The following is a 16,373-nucleotide window of genomic DNA, read 5'->3' on the forward strand; positions in this document are numbered from 1 at the left end:
GTGCTAATTAGATTTGTGTTTCAAAGGGGTATGAGTTGGCAATTCTGACAGTACTCACATGTATTGTGGGAGTGAGCAAACAAGTAAATATGATATGGATGGCAGGAGCCAGGTAGAAGGAAACTACGGTGTCAGAGTCAGGATAGTGGTTACTCTGGGTCAGGGTGGGAGGAATGAGTGACTGGTTGTAAGTGGAAGTGAGTACAAGGAGTTTCCAGTTCTTAGCAGTGTTCTGTTTCTCGACCTGGGTGTTGATTACACAGATGTAAATTTCATTTTTAGTTTTGTGCAAATTCATTGACTCATACACATGATTTGTACACTCAATCTGAAATAAAGAAAAAATACACACACACATTTCTGATTACAATATAAATGCTATACATACAGTATAGGCAATGACTACAAGGGAACATGGACAAATTAAAATAGTATGACTTTGTGCTCGCTTCGGCAGCACATATAGTAAAATAGTTTGATTTGTTAATGTAGTGAGATAATGTAAATTATGTGTACATTTTTAAGCTGTCACCTACCAGGGAACTGTGAGAAAGGGAAGACAGGCATGGGTCTGGATACCACCTATAATATATTCATATCCTTGGGCAGCTGGCTCTAGCTCAGCTCTGACACTGGGTGGGGGAGGGAGGGATCCCACTGACAACCAGCAGCAGTAGATTAAACAGTCAAATGGAGAACCCATAGGATATTCCCATTAGCAGCTGTCCCAGACCTGTTATAGGAATTGTGCATTAGTTCAGCATATAATTATTATAGTACTCAACATATAACCTTATCAATGCTTGGGTTCCAGCCCCATTTTTGCTAGAGCAAGGATGCAGAAGTGGGTACAGACAGCACCTTAGCACAGAGGGAAGGAGGAGAATGTTATTTGCAAATGACTGTGACTCTCTGCTGACAACAGAAGCAAAGAGACCCTTACCAGTTAGCTGACTCTTTGGTAGGCAAGTATGTCAGTGCCAGGCTCCATATTCCTAGCTGCTGCCACCCTGACCTCTTAGCAGATTCTAAGCACTTTTGCTAATCGAACTACAGGTTACAAACTGACACACAGCCAACCTAGTCTCCAAGGACCAGGCTTTATGAGTGCCCTGTCAGCCTTGCCAAGAAGTTAGACCCTGAGACTTCCCTTCTGTAACCTGTGCCTGCCCCAGGAGCAAGGGAACAGACTGCCTGCTGTGGCTGCTGAAAGTCAGAGTCACTGACCCATTTCGGAAGGGGGTGAATGAGTATCAAGTAAGAGCTTTCATATCATTTGCATCTCAGTCAGTCTCAGGGGTAATCTCCAAAAACGTCATGGAGAAGAGTGGGGATGTTACAGTCTTGAAGCCAAGAAAGAATTTTCAAACGTTCCCACCCCCAACATTATACTATTTCTTTCTGTAAAATAGCCTATGAAGTGCTGCTAACTCATTAGGTCTGATTAGCGAGAAAAGCTGCCTGCCAATGAAGCAAAAATACAGTGGTTTGGAGATAAAGGTGAAGATCTGGAATCACTCTAGGGATGCAGCTGTTATACAGCGGGTAAATCTGGTATCCCAAAGCTTAAAAGCTCTGCTTTAATTCCTAGGAAAGAGCACAATCCACTTCTACCGTGTTCTCTGTTGAAAGCAGTCTGCAAACTTTTCTAAAGACTTTGGGTAACAGGCTATCATGTTAGGAAAAACAAGTCACTCTCCTAGTAAGAGACTCCAGCCCTTTCTCCCTTCACTTCCTCTCCCATCACCTCTGGGGAAATACTCAAGATGGAAGGCTCTGCTCTATGAAGAAGAGAAGTCTGGTTCTGTAACTTCTCAGTCCTAACCTGAGAGACCCTTCCTTATTTCCTTAAGAAATTTAGTCTATAAATAAATTGCAAGATAAAAACATAAGACACAGCACAAGCTGGAGAGGGAAACACAGAGACACCAACCAACTGCAATGTATAGGATTTATCTGGTTCTGATTCAGATAAACAAACTACGTAAAAAACACCACAGAAAACTACTACGATATAGTTTGAGAAACAAACACTGGATATCAAATGAAATTAAAGAAATTTTTAGATGTGAGAATGGTAATTCTTTTTTCTTTTAAAAAAAGTCCTTACTTTTGGATATACATTCTGAACTACGTAAGGATTAAAAGACATGACTATGACATACTTTAGAATGAGTGGGGTGGTGAGGGGGCTGATGCAGGTAGATGAAACAAGACTGGCTATGAGTTAAGTTTTTAAACTGGTGGATGGAGACAGATATTCATACAATTCTCTAAACTATTCTATGTGTGTGTGTATATCTATTGCATATATGTGCGTGTGTGGGTGTTTTACATTTTCAAAAATAAAAACATTTTTTAAAGTTAGATTGTTTCCTCGGAGTCATTAGCCATCTAACTCTTCTCAGACAACTGAGTGAAAAGACCCTTTCTTCTTTGCTGAGCCTATAATTGAGAATCCCACCGTAAGCATCTCTAAGAAAAACCACCTAAACCCAGGCTTAGACTCTCTATGAGGCAGAGGACCCCCTGCCTGCTGTCTCAGAAACCAGTATCCTGTCCCTGTGCGTCGGTGGGTGTCCGGTAGCGAGCTGCCACTTTGTTCTTTGCTCAGCTGGCAGGGACTGGCCGCACTGGTTGCTCAGAATGCAGGCAGCCTGCAGCAAGGTGAGTCCCTGGTGAACCAGTGCTGAGCACAGGAGTCTGGGGCCCAGCCTCAGCCGGTCTCCCTCCCTTTCCCACTCAGGCCCCTCCTTTGCTGCACTCTTTTTTTCCTGCGTCATAAACACAAAATGGAGTTAGCTGGGAGCAAAAACAATCTGTCTAAAATGGCTGAATGCAGCAGGGAGTGCCAGGCAATAAAGCAAAGGGAAAGGGCACCCCCTGCTGTCCAACAGAGAGACCCTCGTTTTCTTTCTTCACTATTTTTGAACAGGTCAAAAGAAGCAATTCTACAGAGTCCAAGCTAATTTTGTCATGAATCTTGATACCTATATGTTGAATTCTAAAATCAGAGAACAGAAATTGAGGCACAAGAAGGAAAAATAATTTTCAGTCTCTAAAGACAGAAAAGAGTCAAAGCACAATCCAGAGGCCTGAGTCCCAGTTATTGCTTGGGTATGATTAGTAACAGTTTCTAAGGGTCCACAAAATGGAAAGGAGGTCCTTCTTAGCACAGTATACCCCAACTGCAGTAATGAGCTAACAGCCTGGAGTCCCACAGCTATAGCCATCACTTCCCCAGGAATTCCTGTAGCAGGCTTCTCTCAATGAAGACCACAAACAGGAAATGGAGGCGTGGGGGAGTTGCCTGACATCCTGGAAACCAAGTTCTTAAAGAATTGCGGGTGGGAGTGAGTAAGTAGGGTAGGAAAAAGGACCTTGGTATCTAAGGTCAGTTACATCTGCAGGGCTGAAAATTCAGGCTGAGCTACAAAGCAATTCCACCTAACCTTAATTCTCACTTACTCAGGGTCACATACCACTTGCTCTGCCCAAGATGAAGCCTGCGGCATTTGTCCCTGTTCTGCAGGCAACACCCTGCATAATCTTATGTTACATCTCCCTTGAGTAAGCCAAGTGCCTTATGACTAAAAGAGAACTCATGAAAAGGCGGAAAAAGAAACACGTTGAAAATTCTATGGGTCCAAGTCACCAGTGGTTTCCGCTACTTAAATGAAGCAGCATAAGGTCCAGAAAGTGAGATAATTGCATACAACCCATATAAGCACAGAATTAAAATAGGAAGTTTCTTTAAAAAGTAGACTCTGGTACCACTATAGTTCTCGCTAAAGAAACAGGGTCTTTGTGGAAGAGTCCAAGATCTTCCCAGCATATTGAATGATGAGAACACTATGATCCCCTGGAAGTAACCACAAACTTTCTGTGAGGGTAACAGCTGTGGCATCACAAAGTTCATGCGGCATCCGATAAGCGAGGGATGAAGCCCTACACGAGCTCTCTGGCTCTGGCAAGAGGGGCCTGTCATGAGCTACTATAGGAAGGTGCCCCCGTGGAGAATTTCTACTTTATATTCCTCGTAGCTGTAACACACATGAGAGAAAAATTCTGCACCTCCAAGCCATTCGTAGGTATACAAGAGGGATAAATAGCATGCCAAATGGACAGCTGTTAGTCCTGCCCAAAGGTCACCAGATTCCCACCACCGGCCTCTTGGCCAAAACAAATACCCATCTACTAAATCCCACAGAATTAGACCATCATGATGTGCAAGCTATGAATGAGAAGGGATGGAGCAAACTGGCAGAAATGGATAAACCTGAAGGACAAGAACAAAGCCAGCTAGAATTCCAAAGTGACAAGAACAAAGTGCTGAGAGTTAGGAAGAAGGGGGCAAATGGGAGGCTGGCTGCCAGGGTGGCAGAAAAGTAGTATTAGCAACCTGGGCACTTCACACAGCATGGGTCATGACAAGATCATCACTGAGCTACTCACAGTCACTTTCCCAGCACACCCAGGAAGCTGACTCAATGAGGGAGTGCTAAGGAAGAGATGAGCTTCAGAGACCAGGGTGGGTAGGGACTAGAAGGACAAGTACTGCCCCGAGCAAGTCAGCAAAGGGGTAGGACAGGTTTATTCAAAGGAACTGTAAGGCTAGCGGGCAGGACAAAAGGCATCATAAAAAGGTACTAGGGGGGCCGGCCTGGTGGCTCAGGAGGTTAGAGCACCATGCTCCTAACTCCGAAGGCTGCCGGTTCGATTCCCACATGGGCCAGTGGGCTCTCACCCACAAAGTTGCCGGTTCAACTCCTCGAGTCACGCAAGGGGGGCAGCGCCCCCTGCAACTAAGATTGAACACAGCACCTTAAGCTGAGCTCCCAGATGGCTGAGTTGGTTGGAGTGGGGGCTCTCAACCACAAGGTTGCCAGTTCAACTCCCGCAAGGGATGGTGGGCTGTGCCCCCTGCAACTAGCAACAGCAACTGGACCTAAAGCTGAGCTGTGCCCTCCACAACTAAGACTGAAAGGACAACAACTTGACTTGGAAAAAAGTCCTGGAAGTACAAACTGTTCCCCAATAAAGTCCTGTAATAATAAAATAAGGTACTAGGAATAAAGCCTTTTCCTTTCTGAAAAATGGATCAGGATCTAAATAAAGTCCACGCACTGCAACTGGCTGACATATTTTCACATTCTCTCTTAATCTATATGTATTCCCCTTGATCTCATTTTTTTACCTTGAGATCTATTTTTCGAAGAAATCAGGACACTGGTTACCGGTGAAAAGGAAAGTGTACTGGAACCAAGCCATGACAGTCCTTAGAAGCAGGCACCTCAGGTTTCTATGCTTGCCTTCTTGCCACCCCCTTTCACTAAGTGCTGGATTCTGAGCCCAACAGATCTGGGGTCCAATTCTGGCTTGCTATTTACTTGTTATGAGATCTTAGTAAGCAAAGGACATACTAATTCTGTACTTCATATTTCTCAGTTGTAAATGAAAATAATACCTATTAGACAGCATTGTTTTAATAATTAGAAATAATAGGTGATAACCTCCTATCACAGTCTCTGCCATTAAATAGGTATTCTTAAATAAGACAGAATGAGAAAGCAACATTCCTTCATCTTTCTCTAGGTGCTTGAAGCAGTTTTAATCTGTTGTGTCTCACCCACACACACCTAAATACTGAATAAACTGCAGATTTCTAAGCCATTCTCTGTAACAAAGGGTCCTAGAAATACCCTCCATTTCATTCAGGGGATTGGGGATTGGGGGGAAGTAACAGTGTAAAAGCGTAACAAAGAGAACAGATGGAATAAACACCCAGCCCCCAGCTTGAGTCTGCAGAGGCAGCTGCTGGTTTTCGTCATCCTGTTTTTTTCCCTTCTTTGTTCCTAAGGTAGAAGCCAGGAAAGGGTGGCAAAAGGGGGGGAGAAGGGGTGGGGACCGGGGCAGGGCCATCGTCACTGTTACAGAAAGTCATCTGATGTTCTCCTCCAATCCCTCGTCTCTGACCTCACAATCTGGAACCTGAGCCAAAATAGCTCAACTGCGCTCACCCCGTGGCTGAAAAGAAAAATGCAAGCACCCTAGAAACGTAAGCAGACTAGGAAAAAGGGGACATTTTTGGGGGGAAAGATTTTAGCAGTTTTTCTTGCCAAGAGGAAATTTCACACACACACACACACACACACACACACACACACACACACACACACTTCTAATCGAATAGATACAAAAGAAAAAAGTCACTGACTCTAAGAACAGAGTTGGGATTACCGTAGATCTGAAGGGAAGAATGATTGCATACATGGGGTTACCAATGCCCTTCTGTTCTACGACAGGGGTTCCCTGACCCAAGGGAGGTGAGAGAAGAACAAATAGCTTTTTCAGTTGGCATCTGATTTTTCAACACGCTAGGATTATTACGGAGAGTGAAGTAAAAGCTGCTGTCACCTGCTTTGGAGAACTGAATATTAGCCTCTGCTCTGCAGACATTAATTTGTCAGGTCCAAGTACTTTTAGAAATCCCCTTTTCAAGCATCCTGGACCCTGGTAAATTTCTTTCTTAACCCTTTAGTCCTTCTCATCATAAAAATAAAATGACCACATTATAGAAAAATTGAAGGGAAAAAAAATCTAGCATCCTAACAAAATCTGTTAGTTTTCAGGTAATATAACCTTCCAATCTTTTAGTTCTGCATTTTTTTTTCTGTAAAACACAACTGCAGTAAGGTTATACATAATTGTTTCCTGCTTTTCCCGCCTAACATTGTATCATGAGCATTCTTCTATGTTGCTCCAAAGGCGATAGGACAGTTACCAGGTACCAAGTTCTAGAGCAATTACCTCCAGAACAAAAACTAAGAAGGAAGCAAAAGAAAAATGAGGTGGGTCACCCTTTTCCTTTGAAGACCATACCTCTTTATGGAGTATCCCTATGCTAGTAATACAAAACTCTGCTCCTGCTCCAGAGTAGAATGCTCCAGTGAACTATAGCTAGAGATCTGGAAGTCCTCTTAGCAGAACTTTTCAAGTGTCTCTTCCCCATACCACAATGGCTGAAAGGCTCTAATTTTTATAGAGTTGCTGTGGTTAACTGACTATTCAGTCATGACATAAGAGAGTACAGTGTGCAGGGAAAACAGAACAAAAGGACACATGTGCTTGCTAAGATGCAGTCAGATCAAATGGGATATTGCAGCTACTGTTGCAGAAAAGGAGATTACTTCATTACTACATTTTTGTTTTATCCTAGTGTTCACTATAAAAGTAATGCATGCTTATTGAAAATTTAGCATTTTCTTTAAATGAGGAAGATCTCTATGTACTGATATGATAAATCTTTAGGATACAGGAGGTGTAGAACAGTGTAAGATAGTATGTTACCTTTTGGTAAAGGGAAGGAGGGAGAAGAATCTGTATTGGTATTTGCTTATAATTGCTTTTAAAAAACACTGATAAGCAAGAAACTAATAAAAATGATTATCCTCTAGAGGGGAGAGGAAGGGGAAGGATGAGATGGATGAATACAAGGGTGGGAAACAGACTTTTTATACCATCTTGACTCCTGAACTTCCTATTTACCTTTGCAGAAAAACAGATAATACAGAAGCAGAAAGAAAAACTCCAGAGGAAACATTGTGTGATAGAGATACCCTTAATACTCCTTGAAAACTAGTCTACTACTTCATGTTTGAAGGGAAATTTGTCCCCTATCAGCAGAAAAGTTCCGATCCAACAACACCAGAGTGCTCCTCAGAACAGTGCTTTTTCCTTGAGGCAGCAGTTTGAGCTCTAGCAGGTAGCCGAGGAGCACTGGGTCACTTTTCTGCTTATCCCAAAGCCGAGCACTGCTCTGAAATTTCTTGGAGATCCCCTTCCTCCTCCTAATCCCATCTCTGATCCGTACCAACTCTAGGTCGCCATGCTGAGAGAATAACCAACTTGAACAAGAGTTATGTCTGCACAGCTGTAACACTCGTTATAGTGTTCTGGACCTCCTCCAGTTTCTCACCAACTCCACCTTCGTGGTACAAGCCTGAGAGACCTCTCATCATCTGCCCTCTATTCATTCTCTCCAGCCTAGTCAGTCTCTAAGTGATTCCCAGCAACCTGACTCCAGAGAACTTCATCACAACATCCTTCTAAGATGCCTATCAAGACCTTGCTGGGAAGATGGTGAAAAAAAAGAATTTTGCAGAAACAAGTGCCTCTGAAGCTGAGCTTCCAAAATGTTAGCAGTCAATAGACAATGTTAAATTATTTCCTGAGTGATCCTGTATGACCTCCATAAAAACAAAGATAATACTTATACAACACCTACTCTGCTTCTATAGCCCTTGTGACTTGGACTCTCTGCACCTTTAACAAGCTCCTCACGCAATCCTTCTCCTCACTGAAGATTGGGAGTTATTGGTAGAAATGGACACTTAAGTTTAGGGACCAACTGCACCAAGATGACAGAAATTCAGGCAATAAAGATCCCCTGCGAGATGGTTTAAGTCTCAAGCAATGCCATTTAGAAATCAAATCAAATCTGGAAATCAAATCAAATCTGGAAATCAAATCAAATCTAGAAATCAAATCTGGAACCCGCAGGTAATGGTGGATGGTATCTTGGGTTTAAAAGATACTGTTTCAGTCTATGTGTGTCTAGAATAGTAATACAGGCACACTCAAGTTTGAGTAGCTAGAAAGAGGTTCTAAAACTGACATTATCTTGGGATAATCAGGAATCAACACATGACATAGAAATGTGGACTGTAAATTTCTTTCTGTACCAGCAGATTCTACCCAAAGCAGGCCAGGGGAATGCCCTGAAGGAAATAAACTCAGTTTAGTATCTCTGGGAAAGTATCAATAGATAATCACCAGGTAGTTCTATTATGAGCTTGAAGTAGCTATTCCACAGGAGGTGAGACGGAGATGGGATTACGAATGTGTCTATAATGGGGTTACAAATACATTTATAATGAACTACCAAGCTGGTACAATACGATCCTCTATTTAAACACTCTGAAAGGAAGGCTATGCTTTCATGAAGCTATCAGACTAAAACAAAAATGAAAACGTTCTCCAGCCTCTGGACCCCTATTGCTCCTATTATAAAGAGGCAAAATGGTTTTAGTTTTGCTGAAGACTGGCCTTATTAATGGACATTAACCCTCATCAGGTGTTAACGTCTGTTTCAGAAACATGGCAGTATGTTTCCATGTCAGAAGTTTTGTTTAATTCTATGATACTTCTAAATTGATTTGTTTAAATAAATTCAGCAAATGGGAAAAAAAATTCTAGCTGTGACAGAACAAGATCCGTTAGTAAAAGAGCCAGTCCTCCAAACGCATTTCCTGACCGCTAGAGGGCAGCACACCACGCCACCTGTCTGTGAGAACACCAGAGGTTGCCTCTCTCTAACGTGACTGCATCACTAACCGCATCACTCACAGCCGTAACAATGACACATCTAAAATAGAAGAGATCCGTGTGCCACCTGGTGGCGAAAAGGAGAAAGAGCACACTGCAGATATATCAAATTCCTCCAGTTTAGAGGGAATTAAAGTTTAATTATCTTTATCTGATGACACCCTTCGTTAAATCTCCACCAGTACATGGAAAAACGAGAATGAAACTCAAGCCAGAACAAACAAAACAACACAATAACTTTTTAGACAGCTATCAAAAAAAAAAAGAATTTGAGATGACAGATAATATCGAAGACAACATATGCAAGAAAAAAGAAAAAATCTGTAGTAACAGAACCAGAAGTTTAAAACTGAAAGGCATCTTTAGGTTCATCTATCTCATTTTACGGATGAGGAAAGAATCAAGGCACGAAGGAAAATCTCTGGTGCGATCTCATTAGTGGTCAGATTAAAACAAAGTACCACTTTCCCCCTATCAGACATTATGATAAATAATTTATTTTTGGTGGAAATGTAAATTGGTACAATCCTATACCTCAACATTTAAGCCTCAAAATTTTATTTTTAAGATTTGGCAGAAATACAAGTATGAAATGATGTTTCCTGCAGCACTGCTTACAGTATAAAAAACTGGCAACAAATTTTCAGTAAGCGATCAGTTGTACAAAACTATTGTTTCTTAGGATACAACTACCCATTGAGAGATATCAAGAGATGCTGAAACATGTTAAGCAAAACGCAGAACAGTACATATACCACGTGGGATCGCACAGATTACATGAAAAATAGGTGTATAGACCTTGGTATTTCTGTAATTTTATCTTTTAATTCCACTGCCCTTAATTTTCCAGTAAGGTTCTATTTGAAAATTTCCCACATTTTCTCACTTGAATTAAAAGAGAAAAGGATCTCCTTACTCATTCCTTTATTAGAATAACATATGCCTATTAAAGGTATGTTTAACCACAGTCACTCTGGGGGGAAAGAGGAAGATTTTTTTATTTTATATTTTCAGTGTATTATACATTTGTTGAAATGAGGCTATCGCCTTAATCTGGGAACTGGCTTTAGACAAGACCAGGGAAACAAAGAGGAAGACACAGAGTGTGGGTAAAAGTAATGGTGGAAATCTATGGAAGTTCCTCTTCTGATTGTTTCAATTTTCTCAGTGAAGCAAAAAGAAAACTGAGAATGAAGATGAGGGAGGGGTTGGGCTTTGGAGGAAAGAAAAGGTATGAAATAATCATTTAGGAGAGTAGTAAATGGAATGGACTAGAATTTAACATCTGATTGCCTGGCAGCATCAAGGGCCCAGTACCACTGCAAACTGCGCAGAGGAGAGCCAGGAGAAGGAGTGCCAGTGAGGTAGGAGGAAGAGTAACAGCGCTTGCTGTCCTAAAAGCCAAGTGAAAAAAGGGAACCAGGAGGGCCAGTTGTATGCTTTTCTCTAACCATGTTCACTTGCACAGCTGCAGGTGCAGGATGGATAGAGACATGGAATTAACCCAGATCGTGGTCTGGCCAATCGTGTATGCTGAAATGAGAGAGAGAGGTAACAGAAGGAAACAAAACAAAACAAAACAAAACAAGGGAGTGATTATTATAATGATTAACCATAGAATTTTAGCTGAGGAGGAGAATGAAGTCATCATGGGGATGAAGGACAGTGAAAGGTGATGGGACAAATGACGGAAGTCTCAGTGGGGCTGGAGGATTGCTGGGGTCAGGGTACCAAAGAGTGAGTGAAAGAATGTAGGTGGTATGAAGCTGAGATGTGGAAGGGCTGCAGTTACTGGTTCCGGACCATAGAACAGAAGAGGTGAGATAGGGGAGAGGACACGATCCCCGAAAAAGGATATTTCAAGGACTGTGAAGTCAGAAAATTGGTAGGATCATGATCTTTTTATATAAAAACTGCTGAGAATTAAGACAGAAGCAGTACTGGAGTACTGCAGAGAATGGCCAGGAGCTAAACTGGTTGAGAGATAAGGAGAAGTTAACTTGGGGTGTTAGTAGATGATGGTACAAAAAGGGGAAGTGGATAGTATAATTTGATGTCATGAGCTTCCGAATTGGGTTTTTAGGAAAGAGAGAGGTGGAATGATCTGAAAGTGGCAATGAAGAACCATGAAAACAATTACACCATTTCCAGGTCCACTGGGATGAGGTTTATGGGAGGAAAATAAACCACCACCACATGAGAAGGAAAGAGGGAAAGTAGTGTTGAGGGAAAGCCAGGTCTCTGTTAGAGCAACAAGGTGAAGTTGATGACTGGAGATTTTGCTAGTGATGGATCATGAATTCCAGAGGGCACAGTGGACAGGTTTCAAGAGTACAGGTCAGATGGCAGGAGGAGACGGAATAGGAGATACACAGAACCTTATGGGGATTTGAGTATTGGAGATGAGGATGACCTGGGAGTCTGGGCCTCCTGTTGTAAGTGACATAAAACAAGATAAATGGCATAATATTAGATCCCGTGGATTCAAGGCAAATAATATGGCAAGGTTGGGAACATAAAGGTGTATGTGAAGGGTTAGTTTAGGTTCTTTTTTATACACCACTGATGATGGAGCAATCACATCCCAGAGGTGTGGTACTTATTCCATGTGCAGGACTCCTCGTAACCCCACATGATAGGGATAGAGTCACATTTTTACATCACAAGGAGTACTACCTGCTATTACGGAACCTCGCAACTTCTTTGTGCTAACAATCTGACCCTATACAAAACCAGAGAAGTTAGTAAATAAAAGACAACAATTTCAATAAATGTTCACTTGCATAGCACCTCTAGTCCTAATTCCATACACTTGAGAGGAGAAATAAACTGATGGAACAGCATCTTTCTGCCAAAAGACTCCCTGAGTAAGGTGGAACATATTGAGCTCTTTAAAAATCTTGTTTCTAGCGTTTCAAGTTGCATAAGCTGTAAAGATTCACTAGGACATTTCCGCATCAATCCGATTGGGTGAGTGCCACCTAGTGGACAGAAGAGGATCACAGGGAAAAGGAAAAAGACTTTAAATCCCCTTTGGGAAAGATGGGGATTGCTTTCCCCCCACAGGGTCCTGTTGAAACCAGAACCACGAAAGTTCTGAGAGAGCAGCAGACAGGTAAACCTAACCACTGCTGCCCACAGTTACGACTTGGGATCTGGAACCGCACAGTCAACTCCTAACTGGAATATTGTTATTGTTCATGAAATTCTCAGCTCTTGGTCAAAATCTTATTTTTCTGCCAGTGTTCTTTCTAAATTACTGCCATTCACCACTTGGAGAAGCGTTGTGAGGCTCCCAGTTCCCACAATGCACCTTATGCTTTAACAGAGAGACGATCTAGTACTACGTATTGTCTACTGCACACCAACTAAGGGGGCTTAGCTGGTGGACCTTACAGGACCAAAAGGTTTTCGGAAGGAAGAAATAAACCTAAAAAGGAAAAAAACACCACTGTACTTAGAACAGCAATTATCACTTACCGCACTATTTTTCAAAAGGTAATATTTTTAATGGGATCCTATCAACAAAACAGAGTAAGAGTTAGAGGGAAAGCAGAAAGAAAACTAGTTATCTTGTACATACAGATAATGACCTGAGGCCACCAGTGATGAAAAGCTCCCTAGGAGAAGATAAAAGAAATTAACACTGAACATGTTCCCAAGGAATTCAAGGAGCACAGGTAACAAAGAGACCATTATAAAAGACTTCTTAGCAATCACCACACAGAAAGTGAGAAAGTGAAAAAGGACTAGAAGTTTTATAGCACTGCCTATCAAATCTGAACTCAAAATAATCTCTTGGCAACCAATAAATTGATTAAGTAAATTCCTGACTTATAGGAAGTCAAGAGTTCAGAAACAAGAGAGTAATCCCTGAGAGAGAAAAATGTGTAAGAGAACCTGTAGTATAAATTTGAGGATCGTTCCTCTGTCTTAGCATTTCTCTTAGAAAAAGGCACACATCTTCTTGAACCTTAGAGAAGCAATGGCTGGAGACCTTTGACTATTGTAGGCACACGTGAAGAGTGAGGTGGATGTTTTCTTTACTGTCCATTGTTGGTGGAGCCAGTAGGTATATGGGAACTTTCAGACAGCAAAAAAATACAAGGGGATACAGCCATGTTTAACAAACAGCAGAGTTCTGTTTAGCAAGTGAGAGAGGAAATAAAGCAATATTATGAAAACCTAGTGTACAAATAACTTCCTCATCAAGACTGGCAACTAGTGGGCTGAAATCATCTTAGCAGGACTTCTATGAGAACTAGATAAGCACATCTTATTTCTCCAACTGGACTCATTTTGCTACAGTTGAATATACTATAATCAGAACATGGCTCCTTTTCTTCAACCCTAAATATCCAGTATCTTACTTTTCTAGAGACTTATTTCCCTAACCTAATGTTGTTCCTTCTTTATACTCCTAAGAGTCACTGCCAATTCAAGGACCTTTGTGCCCGAATGAATGAAGTGGCTACGGAAACCAGCATATCCCCTTCTTCCAGCTTGTCTGGATTTACGCTTTCAGAAGCTCTTAGGGCAAGGACATACATTTCTGAGAAGAAGAGCGCTAGAGCAAGCACTGTGGAGTCACATAGTCTAGAGTGTGAACCTTGGCTCTAGCACTTACTAAATGGCCTTGAAAATGTTTTTAACCCATGTCTCAATTTTTTTCATTTGGAAGATGGAATATTTACGGAGTAGTAATGAGTATTATCATTTAATTATATCATCAATAGGGGAGCATGCCCTTCTAGTTGCTAGATGGGATGCTGCCCAAATCATGAATCACTAAATAAAGCCGATAAAAAAAATTATATCAATATTAAGACTATGAACGAGAGATTTGGTAACTGAAACTGATTACCAAATTGAAAAAAAATTAAGGGGAAAAGTTCTGAAATGTCATATGAGACATACTGAAAGCACCAGAAGCAAAGCAAACCTTGCTTTCATACTGGTCCCCTGAGTCCTCACCTCTGAAATTTCTAGAACTTGAAATTCCTTACCTGATTAAAAAAAACCTAATCTCTAAAAAGCCCAAAGTCTTTTTTACTAAAGTGTTCTTTTGGGGGCATGTTGTGAGGAAGGAGGCCACTTGGGAATAGTCTGAGCACCCAGAGAGGGAGCATCAAAGGTGCATCAGGAAAGAAAGGACAAGTTAGGTACCCCAAACTCAGTACACATGGCACTAGGTCCACATACCAACTGCTACTTGATGCCCATGCATACGCTATCAAAATAAATATTTTGTCCAAGAAACGCACCTTAAAACAAGCCCCTTCAAATACTGCTTGCATCACCATAGATTTACAGAATAACTCAAAAGGAAAGAAAGCACGAAAATGCAGAAGAAAAATACAAACAAGACAACACTGAAGTCAGTAAAGCACCAAAAATCCCAAGAAGAAATAATTTTTTCAAGGGGGAACTTTTTGTTCCTTGGGGAAAAATGATTGAAAAATTACAGCTGAGGCATGGTTGACAAGACGCAGGAGGGCCTTGTTGCATCTGAGTGTCACAGGGAACTTAGAGTTGGGTAAACAGTTAAGTACTTACGACTACAGTTGACAGGGGAAAAAAACCTTCCAGGAATTTCTTAAAACAATCAATTTAGATTTAGTATGTCTGGAAAACTGCTCAATTTCATAATTTCTGAGAACACCTTCTGTAGCACTTCCTAATGAAAAGACTGGGAAATTAAGACAGTGTGCCAATTTAAAACGTGAAAGTTCTAACTAAAAGTAAAGGTATTTAAGGAATAGAATAAAATAAAAACTAGTTAGATATTTCCTTCTTCAAAGTAACAGTAATCTACTTGTGATGATTACTACAGGAAAATCAATACTGCCACTAAAACTAAATTGACTAAATTGACCCTTTTCAGATTAAGATACAGAGACTTCTAAGAATAATTTAAGAAAAAAAATTTTTAAAAGCCAAAGCAAAGCTGTAAGGAAGTTAGAAAACCTTCAATGAATAGAAAGTAGTTTCTAGGTCTGAAGCTTAGAGCTGAAGGAGCATTAACAAGTTTGATTACACTGTTGAAAATAAAAAAAGATGAGATAAGGTCTTGCTTGGGTATTTTAAAATACTATATACCAACTCACAGTGGGAATATAATGCCCAGCAAAACCACTAAACTGCATAAAACCCCACTACAATCAATAGTAATACAAATGTATAGGATAAAAGAAGGATGTGGACAGAAGAGGGGAAGAAAGGGACCTTGCCAGTGTACGTCTGCAGTGGCCTTAAGAGCCCAGACACAAGAACGGAACTTACACAGGGATAGAGTCTGTGAATTTACAATCAGCAAATTATTTGACTTTGATTTTCATTGTCAACTAGTCTTTGTTGATGTACTAGAGTAGTACAAGTGACCCTCACCACAACACTTTTTAACTAAGAGGGTAGAAGTAATTCCCTGAGCTGGACTTTAGTACAGAAGGGGACAGTTCTCTTAGAGGAAAAGGCCACTTAGCCCTGAACGCTAGGGAACAGGACAGGCCTGAGCACTCCTAGATACACACATGTAACTAAGGGCCACCAAAGGCACCTAGCAATCTGTTAGGCTTCTAATCTGTTAGAACCAATTATAGCCTGGTCCCATCAGATCACTCAAGGAAAAAAAGAATGTCTTTAAAAATGCTCTTTTACTGGGTAAGGGGTTGGGGGGTGGGGGAATGCTCCAAAACTGTACTTAATTTTCATCACTAGGGTCATAATAAACCTCTAAATAAACAAAAAAAGCTAAAAGATGGAAATACAAAATGATCACCAGGCATATTAAGGGACAACAAAACCCACAAGAATTAGGAAGCGAAGAAAGAAGAGGGCAAAATAGACCAGCTCTTCTAAAATAAAGGGAAAGATATGAAGGCGAAGGAGAAAAGAATTTATATGAAAAAATGGACCAGAAGTCAAGACTCCTGGATCTGATCATAAAGCCTTGGGCAAGCTACCTAACTATTCAGTTCATATATTTT

General features: G+C 41.1%; 1 protein-coding gene across 1 annotated transcript in view; it reads right to left on the reverse strand.

The window, feature by feature from the left end:
* The window catches only part of DIAPH1 (diaphanous related formin 1), an 87,069-nt gene that overhangs the window by 32,704 nt on the left and 37,992 nt on the right, over positions 1-16,373 (reverse strand). The window lies entirely within an intron of this gene.

This window comes from Rhinolophus hipposideros (genome assembly GCF_964194185.1).
Source record: "Rhinolophus hipposideros genome assembly, chromosome: 23".
Lineage (NCBI taxonomy): Eukaryota > Metazoa > Chordata > Mammalia > Chiroptera > Rhinolophidae > Rhinolophus > Rhinolophus hipposideros.